Consider the following 15,031-nt stretch of genomic DNA (forward strand, 5'->3'; position numbering starts at 1 on the left):
GGACTGTGGTATGAGCCAGTGGGTTTGTGGGGAGGAGATGGGCCTTGGTACACAGGAACATTTCAAGATGCTTCAAGATGCTGAGTGACCCAGGAATACTGAGGCACTCAGCAATCAGTGGGGGGATGCTGTCTGCCATGACTTCCTGAGGCTGTGTTGGTGCACACAGCTGTCTCTGACAGGCAGAGGGTTTGGCCTGGGAGGTATATGGACAGTTACTGATCTTTTCTCCCCTTGCACCTGCAGTGCCAGCTCCAGGCCCCGATGAAGTCCCACCTGCAGAGCTCGTGCCTGCTCTACCTGCAGCTCCCTCACCAGCTGTGGCCCCACAGCAAGAGCCAGGACCTGTAACTTCTTCCCCATCAGCTGCAGGCAGGAACTCCTGGGATCTCCACAACAGGTGTCATCTCTTGAGCTCTATCAGGGGCCAGCTCTTGACCCACACCTGCCATTCCTGTCATGTACAGATTTACTTACTATTATACTTATTGTTACTCTGACTGCTCAGAGACAGGTCAATGATAGAATTAATGTAAATAAAATTTAAGATTTTAGTCTTGTTTAAAATGATCAGCTCAGTGCATTCTCTATGTCTTCTCAGTCATTCACAATGTTGTACAATCTTCACCACAGTCCAGTTCCAAGACATTTTCCTCAATGGTGTACCCAAATGTATCTCCTCTCCTCTCTCCTGCTGCTGGATCCTGGCCACCTCTCATCTTAAATGTCCCTCTAATTTACCTGTTCTACATTTTTTACAACACTGCAGTCATATTGGACTTTGGCCACAGAATCTTGGAAGGCACTGTTCACTCTTGTTTTTCTAGGAAGGGAAAATCCTAGATAGGTCCTAATGATTTCTCAGGAGTCCATGTGACACTTCCCTGACTGTCCTTCCACCCTGTCTCCATTATCTTCACATCAGCAGAGGTGAGCTCACCCAAAACATCAGGCCATGCTCCTCTGTCCTTTTCTCTGGCACTTGCTGTCTCACAGAACTTAGGCAGACCCTGAAGGTCAGAAGTTAGGGCCCTACTAGGCTAAGTGACATTACACAAGGAGGCAGTGAACACAGCCATTCAACTTTTCATACTGAAGAACCTGGACCCAAGTTTTTCTGGGGCCCTTTCAAAAGCACTGATAGGAAGCATCTTTTGTGTCCTCATGTACAGAGCCCCACCTCTACCCCCAGGACAAGCCTTTTTTCTCATCTCTAGAATGAGCAATTGTCACAGGACACATGATTTCTTTGCTAACAAACTTGCTTTAAAATGCAAACTGTTCCTTCTGAAATTTAACTTTTAATTCTGACTATCCCTTTTGTGCTGCAACCCTATTGTACTCTCTCTGGCATGAGCCACTGCAGATTTTAGTTTGTTCTATGTTGCAGCCTCCAACACTCATGGTGGGTCATGGTTGGACCACTGACTCCATGACTTCCCACTGTCTCATCACAGATTGCAAATCAGTCAGCCAAGAGCCTGGCAGAGGTCTGCACAGTGAGGGTGGTGCAGGCAGGCAGGCTGCACAACCTGACAGGGCCCCTGGAGCATGCTTTCCTGGATAGCTGCCCCATCTATGGCTCTTCCTTTTCAGACACCTTAAGGGCCAATGTTTCCACCCCAAGTGGAAAAGTGAGTTTCCTCTCAGCAGCAGAGTATGACTCGGCCACCTAAAGTTCTGAGTCTTCCAAATGTCCCTATATCTCTCCCAGCTTCAGTTCACATGTCAGAACAGTGGAGTGCTCATTGGGCCAATCTCACAGGGTCACTATGGGACAATATGGGGTCTCTTGGCAATTTCTGACCCTGGCCATGGCTCTGTGGAAGACCTGCTGGAGCAGTGGTGCTTATTCTCCATGGGAAAGCTTTGCCTCCCCCTCACTGATTCCTGCATTGGGCAAAGCTTTTGTCTTCATTGTAAAGGAGATTGGAGAGGCACTCTATGGGCTTTGGAGTGCATCCAGAGCAGGAATCTTGGGAGGCTGGTAGAGGCACCAGGCCCATTCAGACATCATGGCAGGAGCAAGTGGATGCCATGAATATACATAAAGCTACACTATGTGCAGGTACTTTTCTAGCTGCTGACCATGCTCGAGTGACCAGAGAAGACACATCCACTGTCCTCTTGAGCTTCCATGGAGTACTAGACAGTGTGTTACTACATGAGCAAAATACTGAGGAAAAGTGGGACAGGACACATTCCTGCTGCCCCCTCACTTCTCAAATATTTATGGAGCACCAGCCCTGTACCACAGGAGACACCTTTCCATTTCCTCATAGAGACAACATGCCATTGGGGAACATTAGAGACATGTGTGCAGCTTCTCCAAAGAAGGAAGAGGTGGTTATACAACTATCCAAGGACTCTCTCCCATGGAGCCATCTGTCAGGCCCACAGAGCTGTCTGGGCCAACACTAGCCCATTGGGAGTGGAGAGAAGATGGGGCTGGGCTTTTCATGAGGTGGCCCAGGACCCCAATGTCCAGCTCCACAGGGTGCCCTGGAAAGGCAGTTTGGGAGGGAAGGCCAAGCCTCTCTGCTGCCCACAGCTGTCTTCCACAGGCCCATGGCACCACTACTGGGCTCCCACCAGGAGCTGCAGATCAAAGTGGACCCTCTACTGCAACTTTCCTTGGCTGAGCTGGAGCAACATGATCCCATGGAGACTAAGAGAACAAGGCTGAGGAGGACTAAGTACTGGCCTGCAGGCATGTTGGAAGGGAAGCAGCTAAGCAGACACAGAAAGATTCCAGGTGCTGGGACCACCCTGGAGCCCTGAGACACTCGGCAGTCAGTGAGTAGATGCAGTGTGGAAAGACTTCCTGAGGGTAGGAAGTTTGTTGGCTCTGCAGGGAACGTGGACAGTTGGTGATCTTTTCTCCTCTTGCTGCTGTAGGGCCAGCTGCAGAACGAGGTCAAGTACTGCAGAGTTTTGGCAGATCCACCCCCAGTGCCCTCACCAGCTCTGGCACCACAGGAAGTGCCAGCATCAAGAAGCCCATCTTCATCAGCTCCAGAGCTGGGGCTACTGGAGTCTCCACAGCAGGTGTCAACTCCTTGGCTCCACCTGGGGCCAGCCAGGTCCTGCCAAAAACCTGACGTTCCCATCCCCTCCCATCCATTTTGATTGCTGCCCTTAACTCTATAATCCTTTTAGATATTGTGGCATAGATTAATTTTTAATAAATGGTAAACTTTCATTTGTTTTAATATGCTCAGTTCGGTGGCATTAATCACATTCTCAATTAGTACAGCCTTCACTTCTATCCAATATCAGATCATTTCCCACAATTTCATTCCCATTTGTACACCATCTCTTCTCTCTCCTGCTAGTCCCAACCACCACTGATCTGTCTCTGTGATTAATTCCGGGTATTTCATCTCAGTGCATCAGAATTGTTTGGCCAAACATTACTGGAAGAGACTAACTGATATTTCTCTTTGATAGCACGGACAATTCCAGATAGACCAAAGTTTATAGGTAAAAGTTAAAGCCCCATAGTGGATATATTCATCCTTTGAGGTTGGAACTCCTTTTCCATTTCTTTTGTGAGGTAAAAAACAAACTCTTGTAATTCAAAAGGGAATCACCACATATGGCCATCAAGGGTATAAAATGCTCAATCTCTCAATGCTGATACACTCAGGCACATCACTGAGATGTCCTATGTCCCCATCTGACTGGCAGGCTTTAAGGCTGGTGCCGAACAGCACTGGTGAGAATGTGGGGGACAGAGCAGAGTCCTGTTCGGCAGCTCCCATAGAGGTCTACACATGTGTCCTTGTACCTCACAGGGATAAGGCTAGAGATTTATCCCACATAGAGAGCACCACAACTTTTCAGGATTTATTTTCAAGACCATTGTTCACAGCACTGGTTGACATAAGAAGGGACTGGGACCCACCCTCCATTAGAGGGCATGGTGGAGATGTGAGGGCCACATAAATGAGGAAATGCTGTGTGGCTGCTAAGGTGCGTCTGTTGGGCACACAGGCAAAGAGGCCAAGTAAACTCTGAAGGTGAAAAAAATACATGGAGGTGGAGGATGTCTGTATGGAGGATCTCAGTTTTTTAAATGGAATATATGACGTCAACCTGCAAGCACATAGATGTACAAGAATCTGTGTGTGAGAATGTGAGACAGAATGAAAGAGAGAAAGAGCCTGAGAGATGGGACCAATCATCAACAAAGAGGAGTTCCAGGAGGCCAGATATGGAGAATCTTTTATATGTTCCTGAAGTAAATTTTGAAGATTTTTATAAGGTGAATATTTTTCATTGTATATAGACCAGTATTAAATCTTGTCCATTTTCAGTCATCTGTCCAGTAAATTAGACACTTTTTATTCTTAAGTGCATTGAATGTAAGAAAAGAAATATTTACAATAAAACAAAGAATACAATATGAAAGAATGGAAGAAAAGACAGTCATCTCCCCCAGGAACAGTGGGCTCTCTCCGAGGTGCCCATTTTTCCTTTCCTCCTCTTTGGATGTAGGCCCATGTCTCTCTGCTGCTGAGTGAGGAATGTTTCAGGGCATAAGTTCTTCTGTCATTTCATCTATGACTTGGAACATGGCCCAGTCCAATCTAGCTTTCTTGAGCATTTTCAGTGGCTGTATTTTTTTTTTTAATCAGGGGAACTAACCTCACAATTGCTAGGCAAGCAGTGGCACCATTGAGTTAAATCGCCGGCACTGGTGGCTGTAATTTTTTTTAAGGGGGGGTACTGGGGATTGAACTTGGGACCTTGTGCTTGCAAGGCAGGCACTGGAACCACTGAGCTAAATCCCCGGCCCATGGTGGCTGTAATTTTAAAATTAACTCAGCAGCCTCTGTTGTGGAACATTTCATCATTTCCAGCTTTTCACACCCATAACAGAGCGAAAGGGAACATGTTTGTCTGTAAATCTAGGGATTCATTCCCTAGAAGTTGAATTTGCAGGTCAAATGTATGCAGGTCCTGAAGTTATAGCCCATGGAATTCACATCTGAGGCCTCTACATTGAGCTGCAGCCTTCATGGGAAGTCAGGGCTCACAGGGACCCTGTGCAGACCTGAGGATGGAAGAAGGTGGACCAGCCAGCAGTGGAGGCCACCATGGTACCTGGAAGGGATCTGTGGGACCAGGAAGACCGAGTCCAGCCCTCCCAATGCATAACTCTATTTCTCAGCAAAGCAGCCCACCCTGCACACTGCTAAGAAGAGGGAGCAGCTCTGGCACCACTGCCCTCACATTCTCCCTCCAGCCCTGAGGCCCCTCTCTCAGGGAACCTCTCTACTGGGAGGTCAGCCTGTTGTAGAGCCCAGCTTGACTACATTCCCTCCAGGTACAGTTCTCGGCCTCCACAGTTCCTCTTGTTTCAAGATGACAGGTGTTTGTATGCATCAGCAAATAAAGACAGTTTCAGTTCTTCCTTTCCTATCTTTATTCCTTTTATTTCTTTCTCTTTTCTAATTGCTATGGCTAATGTTTCCAGAACAATATTGAACAGGAGTGGTGATAGTGGGCATACACTTCAGTTTTCATTCAAACATTCTTTAGCACTAGCTCTCCATCCAAGTCAATATAATATTATGATATAAAGTGCAGTTCCTTAGAGAAAGCAGCTAGAACTCTGTCACTGTGGTAGAACATTCCACTGTGCAAATTCCATTTAATAGCATTCACATCACAATCTGTCTCTCAGCATTGCCAGTTTCTTTAGCACATCTCTATGAGGCCTGTACTGTGAATAGCACTTGGGTCTACAAATTGCCATGTGTTTCTGCTGAAAGGTCCTAGAATGTCCTCAACTTTCTCCTAAGAACTTGATGTTAGAAGCCAAACACAAGTTTCTAAATGGTTTTGCAGTTCTCATTTAAACATTCTTCTAACACCAGGTCTCCCATGCAAGTCAATGGAAGGTTATGATATAAAGTGCAGTTCCTTCTCGGAGGAAGCACCTAGATCTCTGACAGTGTGGCAGGTCATTCCACTCTATAAATTCCATGAAATAGTATTCACATCACAATCTGGCTCTCTGCATTGCCAATTTCTTTAGCACATCGGTATGAGGCCTGTACTCTTCATAGCACTTGGGCCTAGAAATTGCCATGTAGTTCTGGTGAAATAAAGGTTCTGGAAAGTCCTCGACTTTGTTTGAAGTATAACTTGATGTTAGAAGTCCAACACACTTTTCAGTATGGTTCTCCAGTTTGTATTGCAGTTTTCATTCAAACATTTTTCTAGCACATGCTCTTCCATGCAAGTCAATTGAAAGTTGTGATACAAAGTTCAGTTTCTTCTCAGAGAAAGCAGCTAGAACTCTGTGTCTGTGTCAGAACATTCAACTCTGTAAATTCCATGGAATAGTATTCACAGCACAATCTGGCTCTCTGCCTTCCCAATTTCTGTACCACATCTCTATGAGTCCTGTACCATGAATAGCACTTGAGCCTAGAATTTGCCATGTAGTTCTGATGAAAGAAAGGTCCTGGAAAGTCCTCAACTTTGTCCTAAGAAGAAGTTGATGTTAGAAGCCAAATACACTTTTCAGAATGGTTCTGCAGTTTGCATTGCAGTTCTCATTCAAACATCCTTCTAGCCCCAGCAATCCCATGCAAGATAATATAAGGTTATGATGTAAAGTGCAGTTCCTTCTCAGAGAAAGATGCTAGACCTCTCCCACTGTGAAAGAATATTCTACTCTGTAAATTTCATTTAAGAGTATTCACATCACAATCTGACTCTCTGTATTGCCAATTTCTTTAGCACATCTCCATGAATCCTGTACTGTGGGCAACACTTGGGCCTAGAAATTGCCTGGTAGTTCTGCTGAAAGAAAGGTCCTGGAAAGTTCTCATCTTTGTCCAAGTAATAACTTGATGTTAGAAGGCAAACACACTTTTCGAATGGTTCTGCAATTTGCACTGCAGTTCTATTTCAAACATTCTTTTAGCACCAATGTTAACATCCAGGTAAATGGAATGTTTAGATATTATGTGCAGTGACTTCTCAAAGAAACCAGCTAGAACTCTGTCACTGTGGCAGAACATTCCACTCTGTAAATTCCATGGAATAGTATTCACATAACAATCTGACTCTCTGCATTCCGAATTTCTGTAGCACATGTCTATGAGGTCCATGAATACACCTTGGGCCTAGAGATTACCATGTAGTTCTGCTGAAAGAAATGTCCTGGAAATTCCTCATCTTTTACCTAAGTCAAACTTGGTGTTTGAAACCAAGCACACTTTTAAAATGGTTCTGCTGATTGCACTGCAGTTTTCATTCAACCATAATTCTAGCACCAGCTCTCCCATCCAAGTCAAAGGGAGGTTATGCTATAAAGTGCAGTTCCTTTTCAGAGAAATCAGCTAGAACTCTGTCACTGTGGCAGATCAGTCCACTCTGTGAATTGCATGGAATAGTATTCACATCACAATCTGGCTCTCTACATTGCCAATTTCTTTAGCACATTTCTATGATGCCTGTACTGTGAATAGCACTTGGTCCTAGAAATAGACATGTAGTGCTGCTGACAGGAACGTCCTGGAGAATAATAAAATTTGTTCTAAGAAACCTTGATGTTAGAAGCCAAACACACTTTTCAGAATGGTTCTGTAGATTGCACTGCATTTTTCATACAAATATTCTTCTAGCACCAGCTCTCCCATGTGAGTCAATGGAAGGTTATGATATAAAGTGCAGTTCCTTCTCAGAGAAAGCAACTAGAACACTGTCACAGTGGCAGAACATTCCACTCTGTAAATTCCATGTAATAGTATTCACTTCACAATCTGGTTCTCTGTATTGCCAATTTCTGTAGCACAGCTCTATGAGGCCTGTACTGTGCATAGCACTTGGGCCTAGAAATTGTCATGTAGTTCTGCTGAAAGAAATGTCCTGGAAAGTCTTCAACTTCTTCATAAGAAGTACTTGATGTTAGAATCCAAACACAATTTTCAGAATGTTTCCTCAGATTCCACTGCCATTCTCATTCAAACATTCTTCAGGCAGCAGCTCTCCTATGCAAGTCAATGGAAGGTTATGATACAAAGTGCAGTTCCTTTTCAGAGAAAGCAGCTACAAAACTGTCACTGTGGCAGAGTATTCCACTCTGTAAATTCCATGTAATACTCTTCACATCTCAATCAGGCTGTCTACATTGCCAATTGCTGTAGCACAGCTCTATGACTCCTATAAGGTGAATAGCACTTGGGCCTAGATGTTGCCATGTGGTTCTGTTGAAAGAAAGGTCCTGTAAAGTCCTCAACTTTTTTCTAAGAAGAACTTGATGTTAGAAGCCAAACACACTGCTCATAATGATTTTGCAGTTTGTACTGCAGTTGTCATTCCAACATTCTCCTACAACATCTCTAACCTGAAAGTCAAGGCCAGGTCAGGATATAAAGTGCAGTTCCTTCTCAGAGAAAGCAGCTAGAAATCTATCAATTAGGCAGAACATTCCACTTTGTAAATTCCATGGACTATTATTCACATCAAAATCTGCCTCTCTGTATACCCAATTTCTGTAGCACATCTTTATGAGACCTGTACTCTGAATAGCACTTGGGCCTAGAAACTGCCATGAATTTGTGCTGAATTAAGGTTCTGGGAAAGTCTTCAACTTCGCATAAGAAGAAGTTGATGTTAGAAGCCAATCCCATTTTTCATAATGGTTCTGCACTTCGCAATGCAATTCTCATTCAAACCTTCTTCAGGCACCAGCTCTCTCATGCAAGTCATTGGAAGGCTATGACATAAAATGCAGTTACCCCTCAGAGAAAGCAAGTAGAATTCTGTCCCAGTGGCAGAACATTCCACTTGGTTAATTCCATGGAATAGTATTCACATCATTATCTGGCTCTCTGCATTACCAATTTCTGTAGCACATCTCTATGAGGCCTGTAATTTGAATAGCACATGGGCCTAGAAAGTGCCATCAAGTTGTGCTGAAAGAAATGTCCCGGAAACTCTTCAAATTTGTCCTGCAAAGAACTTGATGTTAGAAGCCAAACATACTTTTCAGAATGGTTCTCAGTTTGCATTGCATTTTTCATTCAAACATAATTCTAGCACCAGCTCTGCCTTCCAAGTCCATGGAACATTATGATATAAAGTGCAGTTCCTTCTCAGAGAAAGCAGATAGAACTCTGTTACTGTGGAAGAATATTCCACTCTGTAAACTCCATGGAAAAATATTCACATACCAATCTGTTTCTCTGCATTGCCATTTTCTGTGGCACATCTCTCTGAGGCCTGTACTGTGAATTGACCTTTGGCCTAGAAATTGCCATGTGGTTCTGCTGAAAGAAAAGTCTTAGAATGTTCTCAAGTTTGTCCTAAGAAGAACTTGATATTAGAAGCCAAGCAAACTGCAGTTATCATTCAAACCTTCTTCTAGCACCAGCTCTCCAGTGCAAGTCAACTGTAGGTTATTACATAAGGTCAAGTTCCTTCTCTGAGAAAGCAGCTAGAACTCTGTCACTGTGGCAGAACATTCCACTCTTCAAATTCCATTGAATATTATTCACATAACATCCTGGTCTTTTCATTACAAATTTCTGTATCACATCTCTGTGACACCTGTACCATGAATAGCACTTGAGCCTTGATATTGCCATGAAGTTGAGCTGAAACACAGGTCCCGGAAAATCCTCAACATTGTCTCTTGTGTGTGTGTGTATATATATATATATATATATATATATATATATATATATATATATATATTTATATATATATATATATATTTATATGTACTTTTTAGGTATAAAATACATTTACATTTATCATTGAGTGTTTGTACCAGAACATGATATATCTTAGTTCTTATTTTTTCTCCCATTACCTGTGCACCCTTCACCCCCTCCATCCTTCCCTATTTACACAGAGTTTGATTCCTTTTTTTTCTTTCTCATAATTTTTCCTTTCCCTTCTTCCCTTTCCCCTTCCCCTCCCACTGTCACGAAACCCTTGGACCTCTTCTTATTTCAAATTATCAATTATTCATTTTAATCATTTTCATCCTTATTTACACTTTCAATTTCTCACACTAGAGAAACTATTCAGTATTTACACATGTGTGTCCTATTTATTTCACTTAAGAGTATGGCCTCAATATGCATCCATTTATCTATAAATGTCTGTAGTTTCTCATTCTTTATGGCTGAGTAGTACTCCATTTTATTAAAAAAAAAAAAAACCCACATCTTCTTTTTCCACTTTCCAGTTGATGGGCATTTGGGCTGTTTCCAAACTTTAGCTATTACAAACTGTGCCGCTATAAAGATAGGTGCACATATGTTGCTGTGGTATGATTCTTTTAATTCTTTGGGGAAGATTCCCAGTAGGGGAATAGCTGGGTCAAATGGGACCTGTAGAACTAGTTCTTTGAGGTATTTTCATACTGATTTCCACAGTGGTTGCACCAGTCTAAACTCCCACCAACAATGGAGAAGGGTTCCTTTCTCTCCACACCCCTGCCAGCATTTGTTATTGGTTGATTTCTTGGTAGCAGCCATTCTTTGTGTGGCGAGGTGGAATCTCAGTGTTGTTTTCATCTGCATCTCTCAAATGACCAGTGATGTTGAACATTTTTTCATATATTTATTTGCTGCTTTTACTTCTTTGTCTGAGAAATGTCTGTTCATTTTGGATGCCCATTTTGAATTGGGTCTTTGAATTTGGGGGGGTCTGATTTTTTCCAATTGTTTATATATATTCTCAATAGTAGACCTTTGTCTGAGGTACAGTTGCTAAAAATTTCTTCCCACATTGTAGGTTGTCTCTTAGCTCTGTTGGTAGTTTCTCTTGCAGTGGAGAAGCTTTTTAATATGATGAGATCCCAGTTGTTGATTCTTTGTGCTAGCTCCCATGCTACTGAAGATTTGTTCATAAAATCTTTTCCTATGCCAATGTCATCAAGAGTTCTACCTAACTTATCTTCCAGCAAATTTAGTGTTTCTGTCTTAATATTTGGATCTTTAATCTACTTCAATCTTAGTTTAGTGCACGGTGATAGATATGGGTCTAGTTTTAATCCTTGGCAGGTTGAAATCCAGTTTTTCCAACACCACTTATTAAATAGGCTATGTTTCCTCCAACGAGGATGGTTGGCTCCTTTGTCAATGATAAGGTGGTTGAGTATGTCTGGAGTTATTTCTGCATCTTCTAATCTATTCCACTGATCTTCATGTCTGTTTCTTTGTCAGTACCATGCTGTTTTTATCACATTAGCTTTGTAGAACAGTTTCAAATTGGGGATTGTGATACCCCAGCCAACTACATGGCAATTTCTAGGCCCAAGTGCTATTCACAATACAGGCCTCATAGAGATGTGCTACAGAAATTGGCAAAGCACAGATCCAGATTGTGATGTGAATGCTATGGCATGGTATTTACAGAGTGAAATGTTGTGTCACAGTGACAGAGTTTATGCTGCTTTCCCTGAGAAGGAACTGTACTTTATATCATAAACTTCCATTGACGTGTATGATAGAGCTGGTGCTAGAAGAATGTTTGAATGAAAAAAAATGTGCCAACCACAGAAGCATTCTAAAAATGTGTGTTTGGTTTCTAACATCAAGTTCTACATAGCACAAAGTTGAGGACTTTCCAGGACCTTTCAGCAGAACTAAATGGCAATTTCTAGGCCCAAGTGCTATTCACAGTATAGGCCTCATAGAGATGTGCTACAGAAATGGGCAATATAGAGAGCCAGATTGTGATGTGAATACTATTCCATGGATTTTATAGAATGTAATGCTCTGCCACCATGACAGAGTTCTGGCTGCATTCTCTGAGAAGGAATGACACTTTATATCATAACATTTCATTGACTTGCATGGGTGAGCTGGTGCTAGAAGTTTGTTAGAATGAAAACTACAGTGCCACCTGCAGAAGCATTCTCAAAAGTGCATTGGGATTCTAACATCAATTTCTTCTTAGGACAAAGTTGCAGATTCCAGGACCTTTCTTTCAGCAGAACTACATGGCAAATTCGAACCCCAAGTGTTATTCACAGTAAAGGACTCATAGATACAGAAATTGGCAATGCAGAGAGTCAGATTGTGATGTGAATACTGTTCCATGGTGTGTTCAGAGTGCAATGTTCTGCCACAATGACAGACTTCTAGATGCTTTCTCTGAGAAGGAACTGCACTGCAGAAGCATTCTGAAAAGTGTGTTTGGCTTCAAACCTCAAGTTCTCCTTAGGATAAAGTTGAGGACTTTCCAGGACCTTTCTTTCAGCAGAACTACATGGCAATTTCTAGGCAGTAGTGTTATTCACAGTACAGGCCTTACAGAGGTGTGCTACAGAAATTGGCAACGAAGAAAGCCAGACTGTGATGTGACAACTATTGCACGGAAGTTACAGAGTGAAATGTCCTGCCACAGTGCCAGAGTTCTATCTGCTTTCTCTGAGAAGGATCTGGACTTCATATCATAAGCTTTAATTGACTTGCATGGGAGAGGTGGGGTTAGAAGAATGGTTGAATGAAAAATGCAGTTCCCACTGGAGAAGCACTCTCAAAAATGTGTTTGGCTTCTAACATCAAGCTCTCCTTATCACAAAGTTGAGGACTTTCCACTACCTTTCTTTGAGCAGAACTACATGGCTGTTTCTAGGCCAAAGTGTGATTAACACTACAGGCCTGATAGACATGTGCTACAGAAATTGGCAATGCAGAGAGCCAGATTGTGATGTGAATACTACTGCATGGAATTTACAGAGTGGAATGTTCTCCCACAGTGGCAGAGTTTGGGCGGCTTTCTCTGAGAAGAAACTGCACTTTATAGCATAGCATTCCATTGACTTGCATGGGAGAGCTGGTGCTAGAAGAATGTTTGAATGAGAACTGCACTTTAAACTGCAGAAATATTCTGAAAAGTGTATTTGGCTTCTAACATCAATTTTTTCTTAGGACACATTTGTGAACTTTCTAGGACATTTCTTTCAGAAGAACTACATGGCAATTTCTAACACCAGGTGCTATTCACAGTAAAGACCTATAGAAAAGTGCTACAGAAATTGACAATGCAGAGAGGCAGATTGTGATGTGAATACTATTCCATGGAATTTACAGAGTGGAATGTTTTGTCACAGTGACAGAGTTCTAGCTGCTTTCTATGAGAAGGAACTGGACTTTATATCATAACCTTCCTTTGAAATGCATGGGAGAGCTTGTGCTAGATGTATGTGAATGAAAACTGCAGTGCAAACTGTAGAAGCATTCTGAAATGTGTGTTTAGCTTCTAACATCAAGTTCTTCTTAGGAAAAAGTAAAGGACTTTACAAGATCTTTCTTTCAGCAGAACAAAATGGGAATTTCTGGACACAGGTGATATACACAGTATAGGACTCATAGCGATGTGCTACAGAAATTGGCAATGCACAGAGCCAGATTGTGATGTGAATTCTATTCTATGGAATGTACATAGTGGAATATTCTTCCACAGTGATATAATTCTAGCTGCTTTCCCTAAGAAGGAACTGCACTTTATATCATAACCTTCCAATGAGTTGGAAGGGAGATCTGGTGTTAGAAGAATGTTTGAATGTAAAATGCAGTGCCAACTAAAGAAGTATTATGCAAATTGTGTTTGTCTTCTAACATCAAGTTCTTCTTAGGACAAAGTAGAGTACTTTAGAGGATCTTTATTTCTGCAGAACTACATGGCAATATCTAGGCCCAAGTGCTACTCACAGTAGAGCCTTCATAGAGATGTGCTACAGAAATTGGCAATGCAGAGAGCCAGATTGTGGTGTCAATGCTATTCCATGGAACTAACACAGTGGAATGTTCTGGCACAGTAACAGAGTTTTAGCTGCTTTCTCTGAGAAGGAACTTCACTCTATATCATAACCTTCCATGGACTTGAAAGGGAGAGCTGGTGCTAGAAGTATGTATGGATGAGAACTGCAGTGCAAACTGCAGAAGCATTTTGAAATGTGTGTTTCAGTTCTAACATGTTTTTCTTAGGACAAAGTTGGGGACTTTCCAGGTCCTTTCTTTCAGCAGAACTAAATGACAATTTCCAGGCCCAAGTGCTATTCACAGAACAAACCTCATAGAGATGTGCTACAGAAATTGGCAATGCAGAGAGAGAGATTGTAATGTGAATACTATTCCACAGAATTTACAGAGTGGAATGTTCTGCCACAGTGACAGAGTTCTAGCAGCTTTCTCTGAGAAGGAACTGCAGTTTGTATCTCAACCTTCCTTTTACTTTCATGGGAGAGCTGGTGCTAGAATAATGTTTGAATGAAAAATGCAGTGATATCTGCAGAAGCATTCTAAAAACTGTATTTTGCTTCTAACATCAAGTTCTTCTTAGCACAATGTTGAGGACTTTACATGACATTTCTTTCAGCAGAACTACATGGCAATTTCTAGGCCCAAGGGATATTCACAGTAGAGGCCTCATAGATATTTGCTACAGAAATTGGCAATGGAGAAAGCAATATTGTGATGTGAATACCATTGCATGAAGTTTACTGAGTAAACTGTTCTACCTCATTGACAGATTTCGAGCTGCTGTCTCTGAGACACAACTGCAATTTATATCACAACCTTCCATTGACATGGACAGGAGAGCTGGTGCCAGAAGGATGTTTGAATGAAAAATGTAGTGTAATTTGCAGAAGCGTTTTCAAAATGTTTTTGACTTCTAACATCAAGTCCTTCTTAGCACAACCTTGAGGACTTTTCAGGACATTTCTTTCAACAGAACTACATGGCAATTTCAGGCCCAAGTTTTATTCATGGTACAGGCCTCCAAAAGTTATGCCACAGAAATTGGTAATGCAGAGAGCCGGGTTTTGATGTGAATAATATACAATGTAATTTACAGAGTGGAATGTCCTGCCACAGTGCCAGAGTTCAAGCTGCTTTCTCTGAGAAGGAAATGCCCTTTATATCATAACATTCCATTGACTTGCATGGAAGAGCTGGTGGCAAAAGAATGTTTGAATGAGAACTGCAGTGCAAACTGCAGAAACATTCTGAAAAGTGTGCTTGGCTTCTAACATCACGTTCTT

The 15,031-nt window shown here is 42.1% G+C and overlaps 1 pseudogene; it reads left to right on the forward strand.

Annotated features, from left to right (window-relative positions):
- The first annotated feature begins 2,568 nt into the window (after window positions 1-2,568).
- The window catches only part of LOC101708890 (actin-related protein 2 pseudogene), a 45,948-nt pseudogene continuing 33,485 nt past the window's right edge, over window positions 2,569-15,031 (forward strand).

This window comes from Heterocephalus glaber, unplaced genomic scaffold (genome assembly GCF_053883595.1).
Source record: "Heterocephalus glaber isolate CG9 unplaced genomic scaffold, H.glaber_assembly_v1.0 deba00001813, whole genome shotgun sequence".
Classification (NCBI taxonomy): Eukaryota; Metazoa; Chordata; class Mammalia; order Rodentia; family Bathyergidae; genus Heterocephalus; species Heterocephalus glaber.